Source organism: Ambystoma mexicanum, chromosome 3p, assembly GCF_040938575.1.
Source record: "Ambystoma mexicanum isolate Mex_15411 chromosome 3p, UKY_AmexF1_1, whole genome shotgun sequence".
NCBI classification, from domain to species: domain Eukaryota; kingdom Metazoa; phylum Chordata; class Amphibia; order Caudata; family Ambystomatidae; genus Ambystoma; species Ambystoma mexicanum.
Genome location: NC_090925.1, coordinates 1,253,812,336 through 1,253,837,849, shown reverse-complemented (window position 1 = coordinate 1,253,837,849; position 25,514 = coordinate 1,253,812,336). Strand labels below are relative to the sequence as shown.

At 45.7% G+C, this 25,514-nt stretch overlaps 1 protein-coding gene across 1 annotated transcript in view; it reads right to left on the bottom strand.

Annotated features, from left to right (window-relative positions):
• Positions 1-25,514, bottom strand: part of LOC138581419 (cytochrome P450 2D17-like) — a 670,196-nt gene that overhangs the window by 169,786 nt on the left and 474,896 nt on the right. The window lies entirely within an intron of this gene.

Genomic DNA, 25,514 nt, shown 5'->3' with positions numbered 1-25,514 from the left:
TCACTTCTCGAATTGACTGGGCTAGCTTCCTCATCCCCACTCAGAATGGTGGCAGCCTCCTCCACCTTACATCTTTTCGCTGATGGCAAGTAGTCAAACAATGAAGTCTGCACAGACTTGCGCTTGGGAAGTACCACAGACATCGTTAATGGCCGCTCAAAATCTTTGGTGTATCACTAGCAGATCTGTTTCTAACCTGTGCACGGCCGAAACTCTTGGCTTCCTATCTGTAAAAAAAGAAAATGTGGTTTACTGCTCTGAACCTAGTTTATATATAAATTACTACATCTTATTGCAGTGACAAAGGCAGTATTCCAATTTGGGTGGTAAATAAACCTAACAACCACTAATAAATGGATTCAAAGCCTTCCTGTAGCATAAGATGTGATATCCGACACCTTGCCATTCCTAACCTGAGATCCATCCTGTAACATGAGATGTGATATCTCAATGCTTCTAATAACAAACCTGAGACCCTTCCTATAACATGAGATGTGATATCCAACTCCTTCCCATTCCAAACATGAGACCCTTCCCATAGTCTGAGATGTGAAATCTCAATCCTTCCTATTCCAATAATGAGACCCTTCCTATAGGATGGGATGTGATATCTTACAACACAAGAGTGTGAGTTCAGTTGACAGAGGTATGTAGTGTCCCCAACCTCGCATCTTACTTCTGGGAATCGATGTGATGATGCAAAGCTCCTGAATGCACCCTGTAGCCAGGGGGCGCACACTGCAGCATCCAAGAGACAGATTTAGCATAGAGCGTAGTGTGGTAAAAGGCCATGGCTACTGTCGGCTGCCTAACCCTTTACTATTTTCCCTTGGACCTCTCTGCAGTTAATCATATACTTTTAGTTCTTACACTTTCCACACAATTTTACACTATAACCTATAGTTCTCACTTTGTTCTCGACTATCCTGTTGACCTTTTATCTACCTTGATGCTTGCAATATAGTCTCCCATACTGTATCATCTGTTTTGGACTCTTTGTACTCCCAATTTTGTACCTTATGTATATATCATGCAATGTCTGTAACATGAAGCTTAAAGTAACCTTGTAACCTTTGCGCGCAGTTACCCGAGGGTTTGGTGCGCCTTATAAATGAGGAAACAAACAAACACACTCACTTTCAGTGAGTTTACTTCTCACTTCCCAATACATGGTTGATTTGTGGAGCAAGCATACACAAATAAGGATTCAAAGCAAAGAGGCAGCTCCACAACTTGGCAGATACTATGAAGGGGAAGCACTTGGAATTGTCTTCAATGGCACAGGGGCATTATGTAGTGAGGTGGGACACCAGGCGCTGCCGCCAGGTGCTGACCTCACATGCTATGTAATGAAGGAGCACACCCTAGGGTAGAACCATATATGCCCGAACATTCTGGCCGTGGAGACCGTTCGAAGCGCTTGGTTAAATGTGCCATAATATGAGAATGCAATGCTGAGCTCTGTATAACCAATACATCACAAGTGAACACAAATCTGAATTTGTAAGAAGTTTATTTAAATACATTAGAAGTAAGAACCCTACAAATGGCGACGAGAGACGGGACGTAAAGAAATCTGCATAAGAAGGTCCATGGAGAGACAGAAGCAGAGCCCTAATGGAAAAACACTTGACAAAGAAAATGACGACACCAGGGAAAAGCCGAGAATTCCAAGAGCTGAGATTCGCCAAGAGGGAAGACTCTCTCCTTGGAACGAAAGCAGCTGTGTGTAATCATGAAGACAAGAGCAGGAGGCAGGGCTGTCACAAAGTGTGGCGAGGCCGGGGCAAAATGTTTGGTGAGGCCCCCTAATGATTTTTTGTATTGGGCCACCAGCGGCGCCGCCGCAAACAGGAGATGCGATAACTCTCCCCTGGTGTGTGTGGAGGATCCCAAATATGGTTCTTTATTATGACAGCAAATCAACTACAGCTAAGTTATCTTTCTCTACTGAAGACAAGTCCACGCCAGACTAACATTTTTATGCATAAATATATATAGGATGGCATGACGGCGGGTGGTGTGACGCCAGCTTTAGGGAGGACTGCCCTGCCCCTTTGTGCACATTAAAACACACATCATACACAGTGACAGGTAGATGATGTTCAGTGGTGGCTGATTAATTTTTGAACTGAAGAATGTCCATGGAGACTGCAATCAATCTATTTTATTTATTTATTCAGCATATGTAAAGGGCGCCAAACCCAAAGGCATCTGGGCCAGTATTACCATATAAGGACTCACAGCCACTAAAAAAAAAAGAAACATGCCACGGAATGTATATCCAGACTAGCTGTGCACCATAAGTGTTATTACTGGCTAGACTGCCCAATATTCAATGCAGGCCAGTCTAGCCACCTGATAACACTTATGTTTTCTTTACCTAGGCATGGCTGAAGATGATTACTTAGAGCGGAAAACAGTCTAAGGCACCCGTTTGGTACATACATTATAAAGCAGACAAAGAAATACAGCTAGGAGTTAATAGCCGCTGATTATCACAAGACGGCCAGCCAGCAGGGAGCTGAAACACAATGCCCACTGAAAATCTTTAAATCCTCCTTTGTCAGCAAGTGGTTGATGTGGAGGAACCAGTGTCAAAAGGCAACTTATAAGGCAAGCATTTCAAAGCACTAATTTCAAGCCCCATTGAAGGCCCTGCATAAGTCTTGGTACAGAAAGGTGCAACGTTGCAAGTTATGGTATTGGCACTAGGGCTAACATTCATACTTTCAATGCATTTTCGCATCAGGGCAATTAATTGCCCATGGAAAACGCCATGCCTTATTATCAATAGGACAAATATGGCCCTGGGGGCCACAATGCATTAAAAGAACACTTTTATTGTACTGGGGCGGATTTTGCCGTAGCGCATAACTGCACTTGCACCAGTGTAAGTTTAATGAATCCCACTGTGCCTGTCTAGATTTCTAAGTTAAGCACGTACGTGTAGCGTAAATGAGGTGCAACAACTTGCATTTTTGACACTCAGTGCAAACAATATATTACAGGCGTTGAAAGGCAAAAACGAAGGGTAAGGCTCATGATTGCCATGAGCATTTCCGCTCTAGGCATGGCCATGCAAGCCGGGGTATGAAAAGATCTGTTTCTGAATCGTGCTTTCTGCTGGGCCTGGCCTCCACCAGGGCAGACCATATCCAGTAGAAGGAGCCGCAGATGTAGGGTATCCCATGCAACATCATTTTATGAATAAGGGATGCACTCATCCCATGTACTGTCCCCATTTTTCCCTTCCCCATGCACTTGGCGTTCTCAATGTCACTGGGCCTAGTAAGATTGTTTGTTTATGTTTTCTTCCCTGTTTGTTCCCCTTCCCTTTGCCTGGTCACACTCTGAAACACCTGTGCATGACCGCGACATAAATAAAATAAATCCTATATCATATCATGTATCCATGCTGTGTTTAACTTTTTTTTTTTAATCTTTTTTTTTATCTCTGCCATCCAGACGGCCGCGAGGGCCCGAGGTCTGGGGCAGTTTGCCCCCCCGCCCCCTCTTCGTGACGGCCCTGGCAGGAGGTATAATAAATGAAGAAACTATGATGGGAACACAGGCTGTTCCCTCGCATGTATTTTCTTTAGTTTCTTTTCCGCATTCCAAATGTTTGAAAACGGGAAAGAAACTAAAGAAAATGCAGAAAGTGCATGCGAGGGAACAGAAAAGTAAAACATGTAAAGGGGAACATTGATTTGAAAAATAAATAACGTTTATTTTTAAACGTAACAGAATTGTCTGTTGCAGTTTCAGCTTTCCAAGGCGAACACGTACACATTGAAGTGCGAAGTTCGCCTTGACCAACTGAAACTGCAACAGCAAGGAACATTAAAGCAGGCAGACAGTGGCAGACTTACTTTCCAAGAAGAAGCAAGCAGGTAAGGAAACCGACGGACGGTCGGTTCAGTCCACCACTCCCAAACACATCTAATGGCGCACTTTCACTCCTCGTGAGTGAGCCTGAGGAAGTCACGTCACCGAGGCTCAAGAGGAGTGAAAGTGCGCCATTTCCAACGACATTCCAGGCAGCTGTGACTGGCAGAAGTGTCAGCCAGTCACAGCGTCGCTCAAGCTGTGACTGGCTGGCAAGTCTGTCAGTCACAGCTTTGCCTGCAGTGTTGCCTGACTCTGCTGTGCGGCGCCGGCGCCTGACTTCTTGATGGGCGACCGGCGCCGACCGGCGGGCTCATCTCCCATCGCGCGTCTGCGGCGGGAGATGCACCCGCCGTGGCTTGGTGGCATCGGGGGGCCCCGGCAGGGCCCCGGCTCAGTCTCACTTTTTGGAGACTTCCGGGGCCCGGCCCCGGCAGGTCCCGGCCCACTTAAAGCCCTGGTGAGGGGTCCTCTGGACTGGGGGTGGAAGGCCCGATCGCAAGACATGGTGTCCCCCCTTTCCAAATACCTTTATCCCATCTTATTTTATAGGACATTCCAACTTCCCAGATCCCTTCTCCCCTTTTCTACACAAACACTGAGCCAAGGAAGAGGACATCAGAGTCTGAAAGGAGTACTACCCATGCAATACATTGGATATGTCCCACTAATAAGATCAGGCCGGGTCAGGCACTTGATCTTAATTACAAACACCTGGTACCTATTAGCTCTTCCCAAATGATTACAAGGTGGAAAACAGACACATTTTGAGAAAGGCGATGCACGAGAAGGATCAGTTATTCCAGGGCGGCCGCAAACCAGGGGGAGCAGGACGACAGACCGAGGACGGAACCGAGGTACGGAGAAACCTTGGACACGCCTGCGAGAGATAGTTACCTCCAAAGAGCCTTGAAGGTTCTGCATGGAAGCCCAGCTGGAGAGAAGAGACAAACCTCTTTTGTGTTTCAAGGATACCAGCCAACCTCCAAGGTGAACAGCAGAGTTGTTGTATCAGCCTTGACTTCAGGATCAAAGCTGCAAAAGAGGAAAATTAATTAAGAGAGCCGGTGAGTTGATAAGAGCAATAAAAGTCTGGTCTGTGTTAAACGAAAATTGACGGCAACAGTATCCGACGAATGAAGGTTACGCATGTGCCGCTATGACGCAAGTGAAAGCAAAGCAATGTAAAGAACTGTCAATTAAAGATACAAAGTAACAGAGTGGTCCAACGAAAGAAGATTGCCCAATCGAAAGTCTCTGTGAAATGTCTGATGCCTTAGAAGCGGCGGGAAGAGAACGAAACTGAGATGCAAAATTTAAATTGTTGTTAGGGTTGATCCCGGCAGAGGGGAACCTGGATGTGAGAAGTGTCTTTGAACTTTGAAATAAGTACTGTGCTCGAAAATACATCTACCAAGAGGCCTTGATGTAGGAGAGAAAAAGTAACGTTTGAGGAAAGCAGGTCGAATTGGTCATGCCGAGGTATGAGCAAAAGCCTTGCAGTTTCGAAAGTCTTCGACAGCAGAAGGAAAGTGAAGGAGGCTCGAGCCCGATGGAGGGAAACCTATGAAGCTGTGATTGAAACTTGAGGAAGGGAACCCCCACAAATTGTAGTTGAAAGGTTTGAGCCCGGTAGAGGGAAATCTGTACTAAATTGTGGTAACCAGAAGGAAACAAACTTTGTTGAACTGAATGATATGCTAAAAGGTAACTTGGACTGGAGTGAGAAAAAGCCGAGAGGTCCAGTGGATAAACTAGTGACTTTTCGTGGAAGGCCAAGTGGGCCCTGGTCCACGAAACAAAATGCATCCTTGTGTCTGAAGCCACAGTGTGTCACAAGGTCCAAGTGTGCCACTTTACCCCATGCTAGCCATACTGACTTTTTTTTTAACACTGACTTGCAATCATACTGTTTCGCTGTGGAACATCGAAAGGGTAAAGAGCAGGGGAATGTTGACTTCCTTTCCCAGTTGAAGGAGAAGTGAGTAGAGTTGACTCAGCCATACTGACATTTCTTTTGAACACTGGTTTCCCTTTTTTGCATTACACATTCCATTTACACATTTGTTGTATTAGAAAGAGGGCAGGCATTAGGTTTATTAGTAAAGGCCATTTTATAGTAAGGACTGACTAGTACTGTACTTACTTTTTGTTTGATGGTCGAGAATACACCCATCTTTGTTATAGGGCAAGATAGGAGTTGTCCAACCCATTTTAAACCATCAGTAAAGGTTTTGAAACTAGCAGCTCTTGTGTCAGTGTCTATTTGTGATAGCATGCCTCCCTCACATATGGTTGGAGGAGTTGGATACGACTCAATTGAAACAAGTTGGGGAAACCTAAAACTTCAGAAACTTAGTAAGCGAGCCTCAGACCCCAAAACTGCCACAAAAGAATCTATCGGCTTTGATATATGCAGTAGTAGAGAGGCTACCATCCCTCTAGGGAAAAGAGGACTGATTCCCACTGACTTAGTTCTAATACTCCCCTCTGGTTTTTTCGTTAGGCCGACACCAAAATCTGGTTTAGCCTGGAAAGTTGGTCTGGATGTACTTGCAGGAGTTATAGATGCAGACTCTAGTGGAGACATAAAAGTACTCTTGCAAAATCATGGATAAACCCCTTTTGAGATATGTCCTGGGGCAGGATTTCACTGGGAATTCTTCAGAAAGCTTTATTTCCCTTTATTGAGGGAGAGGTGGAGCCGGAGGAAACAGAGAGATAACTTTTTTTTGGGGAGGCCGATGAGAGACTCGAAATCAGAGCCAAAATGGAAGATGAACCCACAGTCATTCCAGACTTAGCCTTCGCACAACGAAATAACCCAATGCTGGAAGAGGCTTTATTGCAAATAATTCCTGGGGAAGAAGGCCAAGGAAAAAGAAATCCCTTTTTCTTTCTGAAACAGGGACTACTATATTGTAGAGAAACCTCAAGGGAACGCATAAGTAAAACCCACTTGGTAAAACTCAAGGCCCATTGGAAGATTGTGTTAGAAATTGCACACACTCACTTGACAGGGTGACACTTACGACAATCTAATACCCATGCTCACATTAGTTGAAAATTCGATTGGCCGGGGATACATGCTGATATAACTAACTTTGTTCAGACATGCGAGAGGTCAAAAGATCACTTGCATATTCCTCTACTGCTCCTTTAAATCTACTACCGATAATCGAAGTTCCCCTCTCCCGAGTGGGGATGGATATTATCGGGCCATTAGAAACATCTAAGTTGGGAAACAAATGTGTTCTTGTGATCGTTGATTAAGCCACCAGAAGCCTTTCCCATGAGAAAAAACACCACCCAGCAAATCTTAAAGCATTTGCTAATATTATTTTCTAGAGTTGTATAATCAAAAAAATTCTAACTGACCAGGGGACACATTTCATGAGTAAGCTTATGGATGAAATAAAGGATTTGCTAAATATTATAACCTTAAGGACCTCAGTTTACCATCCCCAAAGGTTTATGGTCTTTCCATCGAATATTTACCATCGAAGGTAAGTACCATCGAATTTCAACCAATGAAAAATGTTTAATCAAATTCCCATACATAAAGTGCAGAGTGTTTATGCATCAAAACCCTTTCATCGAATAGGGTTTCGTTATATAAACACTTTACATTTTTTTTGCATGGAAATTCGATGAAACATAACGTTACAGGGAGCTGTCCAAGTGCTGAAATCTATATTTTTAACACCGGACAGCTCTCTGTAACTTGAGGTATTTATTGTTTATGGGGAGGACCCCCCCAACCACCCTCAACACCCAGGGGTCCCCCTCAAACCCCACTTTAAAAATGTAACCCTTTTCCAGTGCTGAAATCTTTAATATATTTTAGCACTGGACAGCCCCCTATAACTTGTGATGTTTATTTTTTATTGGGAAACCCCTCTCAACCTCCAGGGGTCCTTGCTCCAAACCACCCCCCAAACCCCACTTTAAAATTGTAACCCCTGTCCAGTGCTAACATCTTTGATATATTTCACTGGACAGCTCCCTTTAACTTGTGATATTTATTATTCGGGCCCCCCCCCAAACCCCTCTCAACGCCCATGGGTCCTCCCCCTATTCCCCCTCCCCAAACCCCTCTCAACCCCCATGGGTCCTCCCCTCTTATCCCCCCTCAAACCCAATTTTCAAAAATTAAAAATTAACCCTTTTCTCAACCCATCCACCGAAATCCATAGAAATTCATTCAATAAATATGCATTTCGATGGAAATGCATTTCAATGGATAATTTTCGTTGGATTATAATTCAATGAAACATTTTTCGATGGAAAGACTGGATACCATCCCCAAACCGTGGATTGGTAAAAATATTTAATAAGACCCTCAAGACGATTCTAAGAAAGTTAGTAGACGAAGATGGGAAAGATTGGGATTGCATGATCCCTTGGGCCCGGTTTGCGGTGAGAAAGACCCCTCCAGCATCTACTGGTTTCTCCCCCTCCAAATGATTGTATGGAAGAGAACCAAGAGATGTCCTATACATGATCGGGGAAACCTGGGAAGAAAGGGAAGAAGCACCAATACCTTTTTCAAAGACAGCCACCCAGTTACGACAACACATGAATCTAGTCAGAACTCTAGTTCATACTCATATGGGAAAAGCTCAAAACCAACAGAAGCTTTCCTATGAGAAAAAGGTAAATCTTAAATTGTTTTCAGTAGGTCAGAAAGTTCTGGTTCTTTTACCTACCTCTGAAAATAAGCTTGTTTCAAAATGGCACGGGCCCTATGAAATACTAGAGCAAACTGGAGGTAGATCAACGTGATAGAGACAAAAGACCAACCTCTACCACGTACATCTCCTAAAAGAATGGAAAGAGAACCCTTCTGCCTCCAACTCTTCCATGATATCCTGTTTGGTACCCTAGGAGAGTGATAACCTAGAACTCATTCCCCAAGAACTACCTAAAGACAAACAAAAACATTTGAATGACCTTGTTACTGCTTTCCCCGACGTTTGTTGTGAAAAACCAAGGAGAGCCCATGAAACTTATTACATCTGAACCCCAAAAGGAAAAGTGGTTCATCTAAAACCATACAGACTCCCAGAGCCGCAAAAGAAAACAGTCATTAATGAGGTTGAGAATATGTATAAGCTAAATATTATCGAGCCATCTTCCAGCCCATGGGCCTCCCCTATTGTGTTGGTAAGTAAACCAGACCAATCTGGGAGATTTTGCATAGATTTTAGGCAAGTCAATGCCATCTCCTGCTTTGATGCATTTCCTATGCCACGTATCGATGACTTGATAAAGGTTATTGGCAGGTCCTTGTACACGGACCAGATGAGAAAAAAACAGCCTTCTCAACACCCATAGGGCTATTCCAATTTAAAGTTCTCCCTTTTGGTCTGCATGTGGCCCCAGTGACCTTTCAATTACTTATGGACAGAATACTACAACCCTATTCTGATTTCTGTGGGGCCTACATTGACCATATAGTTATCTATAGTAAAATGTGGGAGGACCATCTTTCCCATCTTTACAATATTATGAGAGCTCTCTGCGAGGCCGGATTGACTGCCAACCCTAGGAAGTGTAGGTTAGCTTAATCAGTCATGAAACAGTTGGGCTTCTTTGTTGGGAATGGTTGTGTACAGCCTCAGCAAGAAAAGGTGAAAGCCATTCTAGATGCCCCCACACCCAAGAAAAAAAGAGATCTTAGAGGATTTGTGGGCTTGATTGGGTATTATCTCAGGTTTATCCCAATATTTTCAAACAAAACATCACGGTTAACAGATAAATTATGAAATGCAGAATCCCAGATAATTTGTTGGATCGATGAGGGTGATGTTTGTTATAACAGCCTCAAACAAACATTGTGTCAAAACCCCATATTAAAAGTGGCAGACTTCTCAAAAGAGTTTGTTTTACAGACTGATACCTCTCTGACTGCATTAGGAGCCATACTGGCTCAAATCCATGATGGTTTGGAACATCGTATATTATTTACCAGTTGTAAACTATTCCACAGAGAGAAAAACTATTCTGTGTTAGAAATAGAAGCTCTTGCCATCAAATGGGCGATCCTCCACCTCAGACACTACCTATTGGGTAGGAAATGTACCCTTATTACTGACCATTCACCCTTAGTTTGGATAAGACTGAGGAAAGAATCTAACCCTTCAGTCAGGCATTGGTGCCTGGACTTGCAATCATACTGTTTCACGGTGGAGCATCGAAAGGGTAAAGGGCAGGGGAATGTTGACTTCCTTTCCCAGTTGAAGGAGAAGGGAGTGGAGTTGACTCAGCCATACTGATATTTCTTTTGAACACTGATTTTCCTTTTTTGCATTACACATTCCCTTTACACATTTATTGTATTAGAAAGAGGGCATACATTAGACGTATTACTATAGGCCATTTTATTTTGACTAAGAACTGACTAGGACTGTATTTTCTTTTTGTTTGATGGTCGAGAATACGCCTATCTTAGTTATAGGGCAAGATAGGAGTTTTTCAACCCCTATTAAACCATCAATAAAGGTTTTGAAACTTGCAGCTTGTGTATCAATGTCTACTGTGATACCATACCTCCTTCACATACCCCTCTGCCACACCCCTCTGCCACCTCAGACGGGTGTACCACACTCTTGTACCCCTCCTCGGAAAACCTTTAAAAGTGGCAACCTGCTCCACTTGGCTACCCTCAACTCTCGCTCTTCCATCAAACACTCCTCTGACATCTGCCACCTCCTTGAGGACCTCGACCTAGAGTCCTCGCTCTGTCACGAGGCTTGACATTCTCCTCCCTGAGGGCTACAAGATCCTCTCTAAACCCATGCCTAACAGCCCCGGGGCAGAGTTGCTCTGATCTTCCGTGATTGGGTCCATGCTACTACCATACCCACTCAGGCCTACTCCTCCATAGAATGCCTTGTCTGCAGGCTTGGTTTCTCTCCTGTCCTCTCTCTGACCATGGCCACCATCTACAGGCCCCCTGGCCAGGTCTCCCACTTCCTCTCTGAATGGGCTGGCCTCACCTCTTCTCTCCTTGCCGCCTCCTCCTCCAAGCTTCTCCTCCTCTGAGACTTCTATATTCAGCTCAACTCCCCTGTTATGGTCTCTGGGCTCTTCCGCAACCTCTTTCACTCTCTTTCCCTCTCAATTCTCCTCTCCGATCCCATGCACTCAGCCGGACACACATTGGATGGTTTCATCTCTTCCGACATCCCCATCTCCAACCTTCTCACTACACCTCTCTCCTGATCTGATCATGCTCTCTTTTCCTCTCACCTGGACCACCTGAATCCATTGGATAAGCCCCCGCCCACACTGCCAGCCATCTGCTTCATCATTCAACCTATGAAGTGAGTGTCAGTTTTACTCCCCATCATACTCCTACCACTGGCTCTCACTCTGACACAGGCCTTACTAACCTTCAACTCTCCATCTCTAACACTCTGAACATCCTTGCCCCTGTCATGAGGAACCGCATGAAACCTGCCTCCAAGTGCAATTCCTGGTTTGACTCCGATCTGGCCGCTCTGAAATGCAAGCGCAGAGCAGAAGTGGCAGGCCTCAAGCATGTCCTCTGACAAACTGGCCTGCCGCTTGCTCCACAGACAATGCAGACTCTCCAACTGCTCGAAGAAGAGGGCCTATATCCAAGCCTGCATCTCTGCGGCCACTAACAACTCGGCTGAACTTTTCAAAATCTGCACGGTACTCATCAAACCCTACTGCAGTCTCCACTTCTCCTCCATCTTCCTTGGCACTCTGCACTTCTCTGGCCTCTCACTTCACCTCTACTCCTCACGACATCTTGTCGTCACTCTCCTCTACTCCTCACCCTTCCCTTGCCCCCTCTCAGGCCTCCCTTGGCCCCCTCTTCCCTACCTCCTACTCTCCTCTTTTTCTCCCATAACACCTGATGAGGTTTATAGACAAGTCCGCTATATGAAGGTCTCATCCAAACAGGTGCTCCCCTGCTCCTCCAGAACTATCAAGGACAACATTGTATCCCTTGCTCCAGCCTTTGCCGATTTGTGCAATCACTCCTTTGCCACTGGATGCATCCCCTCACTCCTCAAGTACTCCCTTGTACAACCTCTCCTCAAAAAGCCTTCTGCCAACCCTTCCTGTTTGGCAAACTACAGCACTAGCTCCATTACCTCCTTCCTGGACAAACTCTTGGAGATTGTGGCCATCTCCCAGCATATCCACCACACTGAATCTGTTGGTTGTCTCCACAACCACAAGCCTGGCTTTCAGAGCTGCCAGAGGCACGGAAACCTGCTCTACTGAACACAACACCAGATCTCCTTCTGCAACTCATCCTTTTTGACCTTTCCTCTGCCTTCGATACAGCCAATCATGTTACCCTGATAAAATCGACATTGTGATACCCTTGGCATCATAGACTTGGCTCTGGACTGGTTGAACTGCTTCCTCTTGGACTGACTCTTGGATTGACCTTCCCAGGTTCAACTGGGCCCTTTTCTCTCCAATATTTCACTCTCCACCTGCGGAGACTCTCAGGGCTATATCCTCTCATCTTGGGTGTTCAAAATCTAACTGGCTCCTCTAGCCCACTTGATCTCCACCTTCTCTCCTAACTTCCAGTGTTATGCAGATGACACACAGCTCTTCTTCAAGCTTCCCTCCTCTGCCTCCTCCTCATCTTCTCTCATTCCTGACTTTCTGTCTGCTATTAAGGCAGGGTGCTCTGCTAACGATCTCTGCCTTAATGCCAGTAAAACAGAGATCCTTCTCATTGGGACCCTTGCTACCTCTTTCCCTCACGTGCTCTGGCTGCCCTCTATGGCCCCTCCCCTCACCCACTTGTGAGGAAAAAAACCTTGTTGTCATCTTCAACTCCTCTCTCTCTCCTTCTCTTCTCACATCACAGACCTTTCCAAGAAGGCCCACTTTCAGCTGCACCTCCTCAGAGGCATTCTTCTTTTCCTTTCCTCACCTTCCCCCAGAAACTCAATGTCTCCAGAACTCTGGTCCGCTCCAGGCTGGACTAAAGCAACAGCCTCTTCCTCAATCTGTCTAAATCCTCCATTCGCCCCCTTCAACTAATCCAGAATAGGACTGTGAGACTTATCATTAGCCTCCAGCCCAGGGAGTGCATCTCTCCAACCTTAAAATCTTTCCACTGGCAGCATTTTTGCTGAGAGGATCAAGTGCAAGACCCTCTGCATCTTCCGCAAGGCTTTATGGGGCCTGGGACCCGTCTACATCCAACTCACTCTCCCTAAATACCAGCCTGCTAGAGCCCTTCAGTCTTCTAGCTCTCACTCTATGCAGATCAGACGCTTATCCAAGAAGATAGTGGGGGTAGATCTCTCTCCCCACAGGTGCCGCCCTCTGGAACAGCCTCTCTGCCCCTCTCAGACCTTAGCCGGATCTCCTTAAGTTCCGGAAGCTACTCAAGACCTTCCTTCCCTCTCCCCTGCTAATCTCCCTGCCTGCTTCTTGACTGGTTGCCTGGTTCCTTCAAAATAGTCAGGGCACCAGCCCCCCCGCCCCTTCCAGTCTACCTTTGCACTTGGTCTCCTGGATCCTGCCCAGACTGCACTAACCTTTCAAGCCCCTCCCTGCACACTTGCCTGGCTGGGCCTACACCCTGTAACCCTTCCAGTCCCTTACCTCACACTTAGCTTGTGGACCTTCCTTCCCCTGCACTCTCTGCTTTCCCCTGGCTCTGTCCATGTGGCCTTCCCAGGCACTCGCTTTTCTCTTGGGCCCTTATGCCCTAACCGACACTCCCCTTTACCCCTCCCCTTTCCCATGCACTTCTCTTATTGCAATTGATCGTTTTTTGGTTTTGTTTTATCCTCACTTCCCCCACCCCCTTGTCTTGTTGCACCTCGAAACACATTGTGTATAGGTGCATTATAAATAATCAATTAGTGGTACTTTTAATGCATGGAATAGAACTGGGGCTAGAGGTGCAGAACAATATTTTTAACATCAGCAATAGCAATAGTTTCTGATGTGGAAGTATGGGCCAGTGGTGGAACCGTGGTTGGCCGGTGCAGGAGGGCTGCAGTTAAGGACATCTGACTCCTATGCATGGCACCTGAGACAACAAAGATGTGGGATGCAAGCTGGCCCCATGCTACCCCCAGCAAATAATATTTTTGCACTCAATGCAGATGATGAGATGTTGTTGATCTTTGTCATTTTTTAAAACTAATGCAGACTTTTTGTACTGGGCTAAGATGTGGCCTTCTATAGACACCTGACTGTGAGGTAGTGGTGGGGGACGTAGTGTGGTCTGGCAACCACACTGATGTTTCGCACTTCCAGATTTTACAGATTGTGTTTGAACGTGAGAGTATTTTTTTCTTTCCCTCTCCTCACCATACCTGCATCACTGTCCTCCTCCTCAGTGCTAGGTATTTCTGATATCTTGTGTTGTCAAAGCCTGTATCTGGATGGGTCATGATCTTTTCTGGCTCATCATAATTATCCTTGTACTCACTGTATGAGATGGGTAGAGACCAGGAACTTCCTATATCCTGCTCCTTTACCCTATGTGCTGTCTATTCTGACTCACCGTGCTCTCTACCCAGGGGGTCATTTTATTAAAATTAGTAATTGCATGCAGGGGACAACTAATATTAGCACTTATATGCTGTTGGTCACTTGCATGCAATGTTCCCCATTCACAAAATGGCGTGCAAAAGAAAGGATTACTGTGAGAAATCTGAGGCTATTCTCACTCCTACACCCCTTGGATCCACTGTGCAGGTGGCCAGGCAGCGTCCATCGCTCTTGGATCCTGACCATGGGGGTGGAAAAGCAAGGGAGGATCGCCTGGGTGGAGGGTCCTTGAGGATTGGGAGTGGGGTACCCTTCTGTGAGTCATGGTATCCCCCTTTCTCTAGTGAAAGTCAACCTAACCCAGCCCTGACATTTATGGGATATTATAATTATAATTGTTCTTTTATAGCGTGCTTAATACCGGGGACCCGTTTTTAAACATGAGCCTGGGATTCAAACCTGTGTTGCTATGCATTGTTTTGCTTCCAAGACAAACGCATTGTCCCTGAAATATCCACCCGACCTAGTTTCCCCCATTTTTCCACATACAACATCTGACAATACTGAGACGAAGAGGCGGTAACTGAGAGCGATGAAGATTACCTCTTTTCAGCACTTTGGTACTGGGACGAAGAAGATGCCTATAAGGAGCTGTGAGGGTCAGGCATGTCCCTCTAATCATGGTCAGGCAGGGAAAATCAGATTTTCACACCAGCAGCCAGTCAAGGGGCTGCAAGTGTATACAGAGAAGGAGAAGGAGCAACAGGAAGGATAGAGTGCGGAAGAGCAGGGAGACCTGAGTGCGGAGGAGCAGCTGGAGACCCATGAGAGGAGGCAGCCATGGTGGTCTAGTAAGCAGAACGAAGACGCTGGTAAAAGACCCAGAGGACTTGTGGGACCCGAGGTGCATGGGCTTTATACTTTCCCCAAGCCTGGGAGCCTCCAAAGCTCGACACAAGCAGCAGGAGCTTCTGGAGAGCGCTGAACCCCAAGGACACACGCTGCATCTGAGAACAAGCATTGGAGGTGCCGTTGTGAAGGAAAAACTGTGCGGCGAGCGAGTGAAGCTCGCAACAGTGGGTTTCCCAGCTTCAGGAGATGAAAGGAAGCTGCGAGAAGCATCGGACAAACCCAAAGGAGGCTGTTGAGTGTCAGAGGGACGCTACAACGTCAGGAAGCTGCAACTGGACCTCCAGTGAGTAACGGTCCATGAACCTTAACAATTCAGCACATATTGAATACCCAACTATATGAAAACTTAACTTTGAAAGCAAACCAATATATCTTGAATGCCGAAATATATGAAACTAACATTGGGGCAAATGAACATATTAAAAATCGAACTCAATAATAGTTTGGCTTTAAAGCAAACACATATACAGTTCAAACCGAAAATATTTAAGCAACTTAAAAACACTTTTGAACTCTGAATTGAAATTCAACCATAATGAATCTATGTTGCACAGCGAGTTGCATTTGACTGAGGGCAGTGTGGCAAAGCTACAACTTGACAAGGGGTGTGTGATACATGGGGACAGAGCCACAAGACAGCCAAGGAGAAGCCAGAGGAATATAAGAGCACACCCTAAAGCCAAGAGGCCATTAAATGAAAGTCAAGTGAAGGTGACGTGGTGCACAGGAGCCAGTGCCAAGGAACCCAGGGATCCTGGTTGCGCGACCTGTGATGGGTGGACCGTGTGGTCTGACAACTGCACCGAGACCAGAGAGCCCTTTATGGTGAAAGCTAAAGGATACCATGAAGCAAGCCCAATAAAAACGCTGCAACACTTTTGAAAACACTGAAGCAAGTGAAGTCTTGGGGAAGGAAATCCTGAGGCTTGAGATGACAATTGTTCTCTTGGGAGTGAAGTCCTGATGCCTTTCTGTTTGGATTGTGCAACTTAAAGCTTGGAGAAGGGAACCTCAAGGATTGCTTTTGAACTATATCACCTTGAACTGGAGAAGGTAAACTTTGAGACTTTTTGGTTAATGGAACTGTTATTCTCTGTGGCGTTCAAAAAGTACAGTCACTAGGTTTTCTTGGTTCAGGTTCATCATGCTTTTGTACAGTGTGTGCTGTCTCTCTTGGTTCATCATGCTCCCCTACACTGTATGCTGTTTCTCCTGGCTCATCATGCTTCTCTACACTGTGTGCGGTTTTCCTGGCTCATCATACTCCCCTACACATTGTGCAGTTTCTCCTGGCTCATTATGCTCCCCTACACTGTGTGCCATTTTCCTGGCTCATGATGCTCCTCAACACTTTGTTTTGGTTGTCCTGGCTCTTTAGTAGAGTCAATCTGCGCTCACCCTGCCTTTCTGCCCCAGAGGCAGTGGTCTGAATCTCCACCTCTTCCTTCCTTTTCTCCTCATCTGATTTCTGGTTACAGTTCCTCATCATGTACTGCAATTTCTTGTGCACCTGGGGTTACTGAATGCAGCACTAATACCTCCAATTTGGCACACACAAATCTGCCCCCCCTAACATGGACAGCAGCTGCAGTATCAAACTGTGTCTGAGTTATTGGTGCCATTCTACGTTTTTTAACTTGACTTTTTATATATCTACAATGATTCATGAAATGTGTGTATTACATTTAAATTTTAGACTTTGGTGTATTATTTGTGATTTTTAATTGCCTACTACATTAACTATATTACATTAAATCTCTACAGCTGCGCTTGATGGCGTCATCACTGAAATGCGTGCTGATGCGAAGTCCCATTGTAGGCCCATTCAGTGATGTTTTTTGTATTTTGCATTTTTCAATTCAAGAAAGTCTCTGGACTATTTTTAACCAGTTGCTCTGTTTTGCACCCTTAGTCCAACTAACATAAGGTTGCCATGAGACTATCACAAACCGCTTTTTCCTTTTTACTATGATCACTTACACTAGAGAGTTTTAAACATCACTTAAGGCCAATCCAGGCTTAATTACGGTCAGGACCATTGATAAAATAAAAACATGTAAGTTATATTCTCTGCCGTCGTGTCCGTCTGTTCCCATTTTTTTATAAACTGGCTTGGGCAGTGTTCACGCTCTGCACTGGTTAACGCTAGATTGGCTGTGAGCAATGCAGCAGCGCTGGTTGATTTTATTGAACATACAGAATTGGATTGAGGAAGAGTTATGGGGTGAGCCTACACCTCAGGGAACACAAGACGAACCATGGGAGACCTTAAGATAGTCACTTGGAACGTCAGGGGGCTCAATAGTTATCTGAAGCGGAACAAGGTAATGATGTACCTGCACAGACAGAAAGTGGATATAGCCCTGTTAGAAGAAACTCATTTAACGCAAGATAAATTGGAAGTAATACGGAAAAAGTGGAGAGGGACATTGGTGGGAGCAACATACTCGGCCTATGCAAGAGGGGTAATCACATGGGTGGCCCCACATGTCCCGTTCCAGTTGCTGAGCTCGCTGGTAGAGGCGGATGGTAGGATGGTGATCATGAAAGGGATGGTGGAAAATAGAGAGATCTGCATCGTAAATACTTATGCCCCGGATACAGCTGCGTATTTTAGGACCCTGTATAGTAAACTCAGTGACAGCGTGGGGGGAGCTATATTGTGGGGGGGAGATTTCAATTGTGTGTTGAACCCAACATAGACAGATCAGACACTAAAATAGTTAGGCCCACCCCGGCTGCAAAGGCACTGCATGCACTGCTGACAGATTTTGGGCTGGCAGATGTATGGAGAACACGTCATCCACTGGATAGACAATATTCACAATATGCAGCCCCACAGGGCCTATATACAAGACTGGACTATGTATTTGTCACACAGGAGTTACTGACTGAAATACCGCAGGTGGAATATAAAGCTAGAGTCCGCTCAGACAACTCGCCACTGCTGCTAGTGTGGCAATACCGACCCCCAATGGGGAGGATACCCACATGGCGATTGCGTGCAGAAGCGCTTAAAGACAGCGTATTCAGGGAAGATATGCGAGAGGAAATAATAAGTTATTTCGAGATAAATACTGGCAGTGTTAAGACAGCGGGCACACTCTGGGAAGCCTTTAAAGTAGTAGTGCGGGGAATTGCCATAGCAAAGTCTAAAGGACTGCAGAGTGGGATTCTTACCGAATTGCAGGACTCTGAAAAGGAACTGGAGAGGGTATTGGAACGGGGCAGCAACACTAAGGCAGATACAGAATTGGCACTGGGCCTGCAGCAGAAATGTGCAGGATATTGGGAGCGATTATGTAATCTTAACTATAAAAAATACATAGAAAGACAACATGCTGGAGGCGACAAACCAGGAAGACTCCTTGCATGGCTCTACAAAAATTAGACTCTTAGGCCCCCAATCAGAACAACAGTGAAAGACAATGGTGACACTGGATACACAAGAGGGGGTTAATCAAGAATTTGCAGAATATTATAGACACTTGTACAGGGATGAGACGGGGAGCAATAGGGGGGAAATAGGAGACATATTGGAAGATATTGGACTACCCCAAATTAGTGTAGAGGAGAGGGAGGAGCTAGATGCCCCGATCACCCTAGAGGAGCTAGAAGAAGTGGTGAGGCAGCTGCCCACGTGTAAAACCCAGGGAACCCACGGACTCCCAAGCGAATTTTATAAGACATATAAAGCTGAGATTCTCCCACCACTGCTGGAAATGCTTAATGAAGCATATGAAGTTGGGAGATTACCGGAATCACTGCGCAAAGGGTTATCATACCACTCCCCAAGCCCAATAGGCCTGGTAGTGACTGCGGATCCTATAGGCCCCTATCGATGTTGAACCAAGATAGTAAGATTTTAACAGCGGTTCTAGCAAACAGATTAAAGAAGGTCATCAATAAATTAATACACCCTGACCAAACAGGATATGTCCCAAATAGGAATATCTCGAATAATTTGAAGCGACTCCATCGAGTGGTCGAACACACTAGAGGAGACATTAGCGAAATGGCGATAGTATCACTGGATGCGATCAAGGCATTTGACTCTGTCAAGTGGCCCTGGTGAAGGCGGCCCTAGCTAATTACGTTATGGGGCCGGGATATCTTCACTGGGTAGAACTTCTATATAGTGCGCCATTAGCGAAAGTGAAGATAGGAACTGTGATCTCAGAAAGGTGGCAACTTGGTAGAGGAACCAGACAGGGATGCCCCTGGTCCCCCATATTGTATATTCTGGCTTTGGAGCCACTGGCGATCTATTTAAGGCACCAATATGACGAGATAGGCATTGTTGTCGGGGAAACATCACATTTAATTTCACCATACACAGACGATATGTTGCTGTATTTGCGCTACCCAGAGGAGAACCTGCAGTATGTATTAGAAGTGGTGGGGAGGTTTGCTGAACTCTCAGGTATAGCTGTGAACCCCAATAAATCCTGTGTGTTCCCGCTGGGCATATATAGGGGGCTCTTGGTGGAGAATCTGCCGGTACTACAGATACCGTGGGAGGCCACAACCTTTAGATATCTTGGGATAGATATATACTATACAGTAGAATCCGAACATAGGCATAATAAAGATAGAACGGTTCAGAAACTGGAAAACAGCATGAAGTTCTGGGCGAAACTCTCCTTGGCAATGATGGGGCGAGGAGCGATGCTCAAGATGGTGGCATTGACCAGGCTGTTGCATTGCTTCGCAAACATCCCATACTCCATACCCCGGCAATTCTTTATTAGGTTGGATAGCATATGTAGGGAATTCCTATGGCACAGGATGAGGAACAGGGTAGGCCTGTGGAAACTTCAAAATCCACATGAGAAAGGGGGCATTAAATTACCAAACTGGGAAGTATATTATGTAGCAAGCCAATTGCAACATGTAGCCAAATGGCTCTCTGCGGAGCCTACCTTAGAGCATAGGCGGCACTAAGGAGATTGCACCCCATATTTTCTGAGAGAAATGATATGGTTGCCAAAGCGGGAGCTTGGGTGGGGGATGTGGCAGAGGGCATGCTGGTTGATGGACAAGCCGGCCCCGTGCTCTTCGCAAATCCCATTGGTCACAATGATGGGAACAGAAAAGCAACCAAGGTTAATGATTAGGAAGTATTGGGAACCGGTAGGAATAGCAACATTGGGGGATGTGTGGCAAGAAGGGAAAATACAGGAATTTGAGGAGCTGGTGGAACAAACGGGGTTGAGTGCTGGGCAATTTATTATGTATCATTGGATGGTGCAAGGAATCAAAGATACCTGGTCCGAGGTGGAACTAGCAGAGGAACCAGACACCTCACTAGATACGATATATGATATAGTGGAAGGGGGGCATGAAACGTCTAGAGTATATGAGATGATGATGACTCACGTGGGCAACGAAGTGGTGCAACTTAGACTGGACTGAGAGGAAGAAGTAGGGGACCTGATTAGTGATGGGATGTGGCAAAGGGCTCAGGGGTATCATAAAAAAGTATCGAGAAATGCTAGGCTGCAACAAATACAGTTGTATATAACTCACAGAGCATATATGACGCCACTAAAGATAGCCACATTTACATTTGGGAAGCCAAGTGTGTCCCAAATGTAATGAGGAAAACGCAGGAATGGTGCATATGTTCTGGGCATGCCCACTGATAGTGAAATATTGGAGAGACGTAGCACAGAAAATGGAAGACAAGGGAATTTGCATGAAGGTGGATACTGTGTGGGCTTGTTTGCTGGGAGGGCTTCCCAGATCGCGGAACCTTAAACATGTGAGCAAATGGAAAGATCTGGCGTATGTTCTGGCGAAGAGAAGGATTGCGATGGGATGGAAAGCGTGTCACGAGCCCAAAGTGGAGACGTGGTGGAAGGACTTGCAGAAGTGGGCGGAGGCAGAAACAGTGGTATGGCAGGAAGCGTGCAGAGGGGACATAGAGGGTGAAGCTGGAGCCCTAGCAGGTTGGAGACAACTAATAGCAGAACTATTTGGGCCTTCGTATGATGGACCAAGTAATGGTGACTCAATAAGCGTGGCGGAAGAGGACTCCCCACTACAAGTGGTGGAGACTAACAATGGGAGAAAGTAGGCTCGGGAGGGGGGAGGGACGGGAAATACAGTGAGCGAAAATGTAACAATGTATGTGTATTTATGAGCAAGTTATGTATCCACTGTAAGTTGAGTTTGGTTTGTTTTTTGTTGGTTGAATAAAATTAATAAAAATATTTAAAAAAATAATTAAAAAAAAGGCTTCTAAGAGTTTTCATTGGCAAAATGATTTCTAAACTTATACAAAACAGGCTAGACTGGCCTAAAAAATATGACTCAGTTACAATCGCTAAATATAATCCCCTCCTACCGCCTAAGAATTCCGACTTTAGCAAGCAATACGCAGGTGGACTGGCCACAAAAAGATAAGAGTCCTAGTTACAGCCATTGAATTCAATGGTTTATAGTCATAATGTCGACAAAAAAATGTCGACAGACAAAAATGTCGAAAAAATAATGTCGAAAATAATAATGTCGACATTCTATACTTTTAATGTAAAAAGTCATAATGTCGAAAAAAAAATGTCGACATTTTTTTTTCGACAATATGACTATAAACCCTTAACACTATCAACACCTCACCCAACACCCTCCTGCAACCCCCCCACACCCCACACCACCACCCTCCCACCCCTCATATGCAACACATTCTAATTATTTATATATTTATTTATTTATTTTTTCAATAAATAAATAACCAACAAAAAGTATCATTTACTATGGGGGGGTCCCCCCCCAACCCCCCCTCACCCAACACCCCCCTGCCACCCCACCACACCCCCTAACCACCCTCTCACCCCTCATACTCAACACAATCTAATTATTTATTTATTTATTTATTTTTTCAATAAATAAATAACCAAAAAGAGTCTAATTTACTATGGGGGGGGTCCCCCCCAACCCCCCCTCACCCAACACCCCCCTGACACCCCCCCACACCCCCCCCAACCACCCTCTCACCCTCATTCCCAACACATAGTAATTATATATTTATTTATTTATTTATTATTCAATAAATAAATAAACAAATAAATAAAAAGAATATCATTTACTATGGGGATGTCCCCCCCAACCCCTCTCACCCAATACCCCCTGCCACCCCCCACCCCTCATACTCAACACATACAACACAACAATAAATATATATTTATTTATTTATACAACATTTCGAAAAAATGTCGACATTAATGTAAAATGTCGACATTTTTGTATGTCGACATTATTGATTTTCGACATTAATTTGTCGACATTTTGACTGTCGACATTATTGATGTCGACATTATGACTGCACACCGAATTCAATATTCTCCTACCTCCTAGGAATTCTAGGCGTATTCTTTACATGCAACATGCGCGTTGCCACAAAAGGACATCACTCTCAGTTGCAACAACTGAATGCCCTCTCCTGCTTACAATCTTTCCCAAACCATGCCACTGGCAAAACAATTCCTCAAACATTTGCTTCTCAAAATGATTTCTAAGATGTTTCCTTTACAGAAATATTCCTAAGGCTCTTCAATAGGCAAAAAGAAGTCCAAGACGTTTCTTAGTAAGCAGCATAATATGCAGACTTCCACACAAGAGAAGTCACTAAGTGCCAGAAACTAATGGCCTCATTTTGCAAAAAGTTTTAATTGCAAGGAGGGGACCACCAACATTCAGACTAAATCACCTTTACTCTTTACATATGCTCTATGTTATAAAGGATGCAAATGGCTCCTGCATATAACAATCAGATGACTCAGTTTAAAATGGATTCCTAGGGCATTCACCTGCTGTTAGCAGGAGTTAATACAGGCAGATTCCACCTGAATCCATTTGTTATTCACATGCGTGAAAATATCATGAAAGTGGTAAACAAAGAGGTTTTGCTGGTGGAGCGTGGAGGATGAGGGTAAATAGATTTTCTTTCCCATCTCCCACTATGCCTGCAAAACCTGTTCAAGTTGTTAAGACTGGCCTAATGAATGTAGGCTGCATTTTGATACACATTTTATAGCACTATGGGTTTTAAAATGTAATCGCCTACCTCATGCTGCAACTACACGATTCTGGTATGCAACTCTCCTCAATTGTAGACACCCCCCCACAGACTCCTTGTCCCCACACACGCCCTCACCCTCCCCACACACCCCCCATCCCCACACACACCCCTCCGCCTCCCCACATACCCTATAGTCAGTAAGTGAACCAAAGTGTCACACCAAGAGTCATTTTCCCTGCCTCTTTGTCACAGGGCTCTTGGCTGGCCAGGTGTTGAGGAAATCCACTGGGAGCGGCACCTTGGACTTCCCTGCTGCTAGCTCCTAGGGGTAGTGATGGTCGATGGCGGGTCAGACCCCTGGGCCCCCAAGTGTTGTAGGGTAAGTTACAGCATGTGTGAGAGGGACTCAGCCATGGCAGAGATCCCCTGATCCCCCTTGCGAACCCTTTGTGCCAGTATGAGCAGTGCAGCGGTGGTACGGCCTTGTGCCTGTGTGGTCCTGTGGCTACTGGCCTGGATGCACCCCCACAGCAGCCTCCGACCATGCAGCTGCTGCTGGTCAATTTCTGTTATTGCCCCATGCCGGTCAACCATTGCATAGAACCGCACATCCATGTCCCGGATGTTGGGCATGAGTGGAGGAGGGGGGCTGTACATTCTTGCTGGGCTGAATGACACGAACGAGTGGGGGGTGGGGATCATCATCCTCCTCCACACTGTACCTGTCATGATATGGCTGGTGTGGCAATGGTGTTGTGTTGGGCACATGAAACATGGTGAGGCCACTGACCACAGGTGTGATGTTGTCAGCAGCTGGCAGTGGTGGCAGTTGCACAGCTGGCCCAGCAGGTGGTGTTTCTTGTCCTGTAGGAGGTGGTGGTGTGGCCTTCCCGCCTGCATGTGCTGGGCTGGACGACAGGCCCGGTGCGTCGCTTATCCGAGGATGTGCTTGTTGTGGTGAGATGAGCATGCAGTTAGTCTTCTGGGAGTCACATTTGCGGGCTTGCATTACACTCATGCTACATTGTGTGTGTCCTGATCTTGTCATGGTGTTTATTAGGTCTGTTTCCTCCGTTGTGTGCTTCTACATGTGAGTGGTGGCAATAAACATAAACTGTTGGTCTGCCAAGGTGGCTTGTTGTTGTATGTGCGGTGGTTCTATTATTCCTGACCTGGTCTCCCTTGAGTCACATGGGCGCATGCAATGTGTCCATGTGTGGGACAGTGTATTTTGGCTGTAGTGATTGTGCATGGCTATATCTGCCCAAGACCCCTGGCATGTGCATGTTATTGGCCCATTTGGAGTTTGACCTGTTCCGTTGCCCATTTGGTGTTTCTCTGCTTGAGAATGCATGCATTTGGACTCAACATTTGTATTTACATGTGATTTGTTGTACTTACCACAATCACCTCAGGTCCCAGCTCCGGCCTCTGCTGCCTGAACTCCCTTGATGCCCTCTCTGTGCAAGATGGAACTGCACATCTCCTTCCAGGTTTATGGCTGCCACTATCCCTTCTCCTGTGGCAGCAGATTCCCTCCTTTCGGTGGCCAGGATGTTCCAGACTCTCAGCCGCAAGTAGTCCCAATGCTTTTGGCAGTCCCATGCCATATGCAGGACAGTCCCCACAGCTGTTACCTTGTTGTCCACCTCCTGCCAGATGGCCGTCTTCCTTATCTGGCTGGACCTGTGATTCCCAGCCTCAATTGTTCACAAGGGCAGTCAGCTCTGGGAACTGCAGCTTGCAAAGCCGGAGCTAAAGGACTCAAGATTTCCCACTTCCTGGAATGTCTATGCTTTCAGATTGGATGGATGGCAGCAGGAAGTTGGGGATTTAAAGTGGATTGAGTTTTTTAAATGGCTGTCTAGGAGCATCCTGTTTCTGGTGATTCCAGCACCAGTGATTCTGGCACTTTGGGGTGCCGGTAACTGTATTTCTGGCACATTTCTGCTGGAAACACCAGCAATTTCATGTCGATGCCGGTAGTTCCGGTGCTACGGTATTACTGTTTGCAGCAGGGGTGTGTTAGCACGGCCGCAGACCTATAATGTGCCAGTGATTCCAGCGGTAAGCCTGCTGGTAATGGTAAGACCGTCACGCTGGAATTACCAGCGTTTTTGTAGGAAACTTGTAACAAGGGCCTACGTCTTCTCAACACAAAGACAGCATGCATACG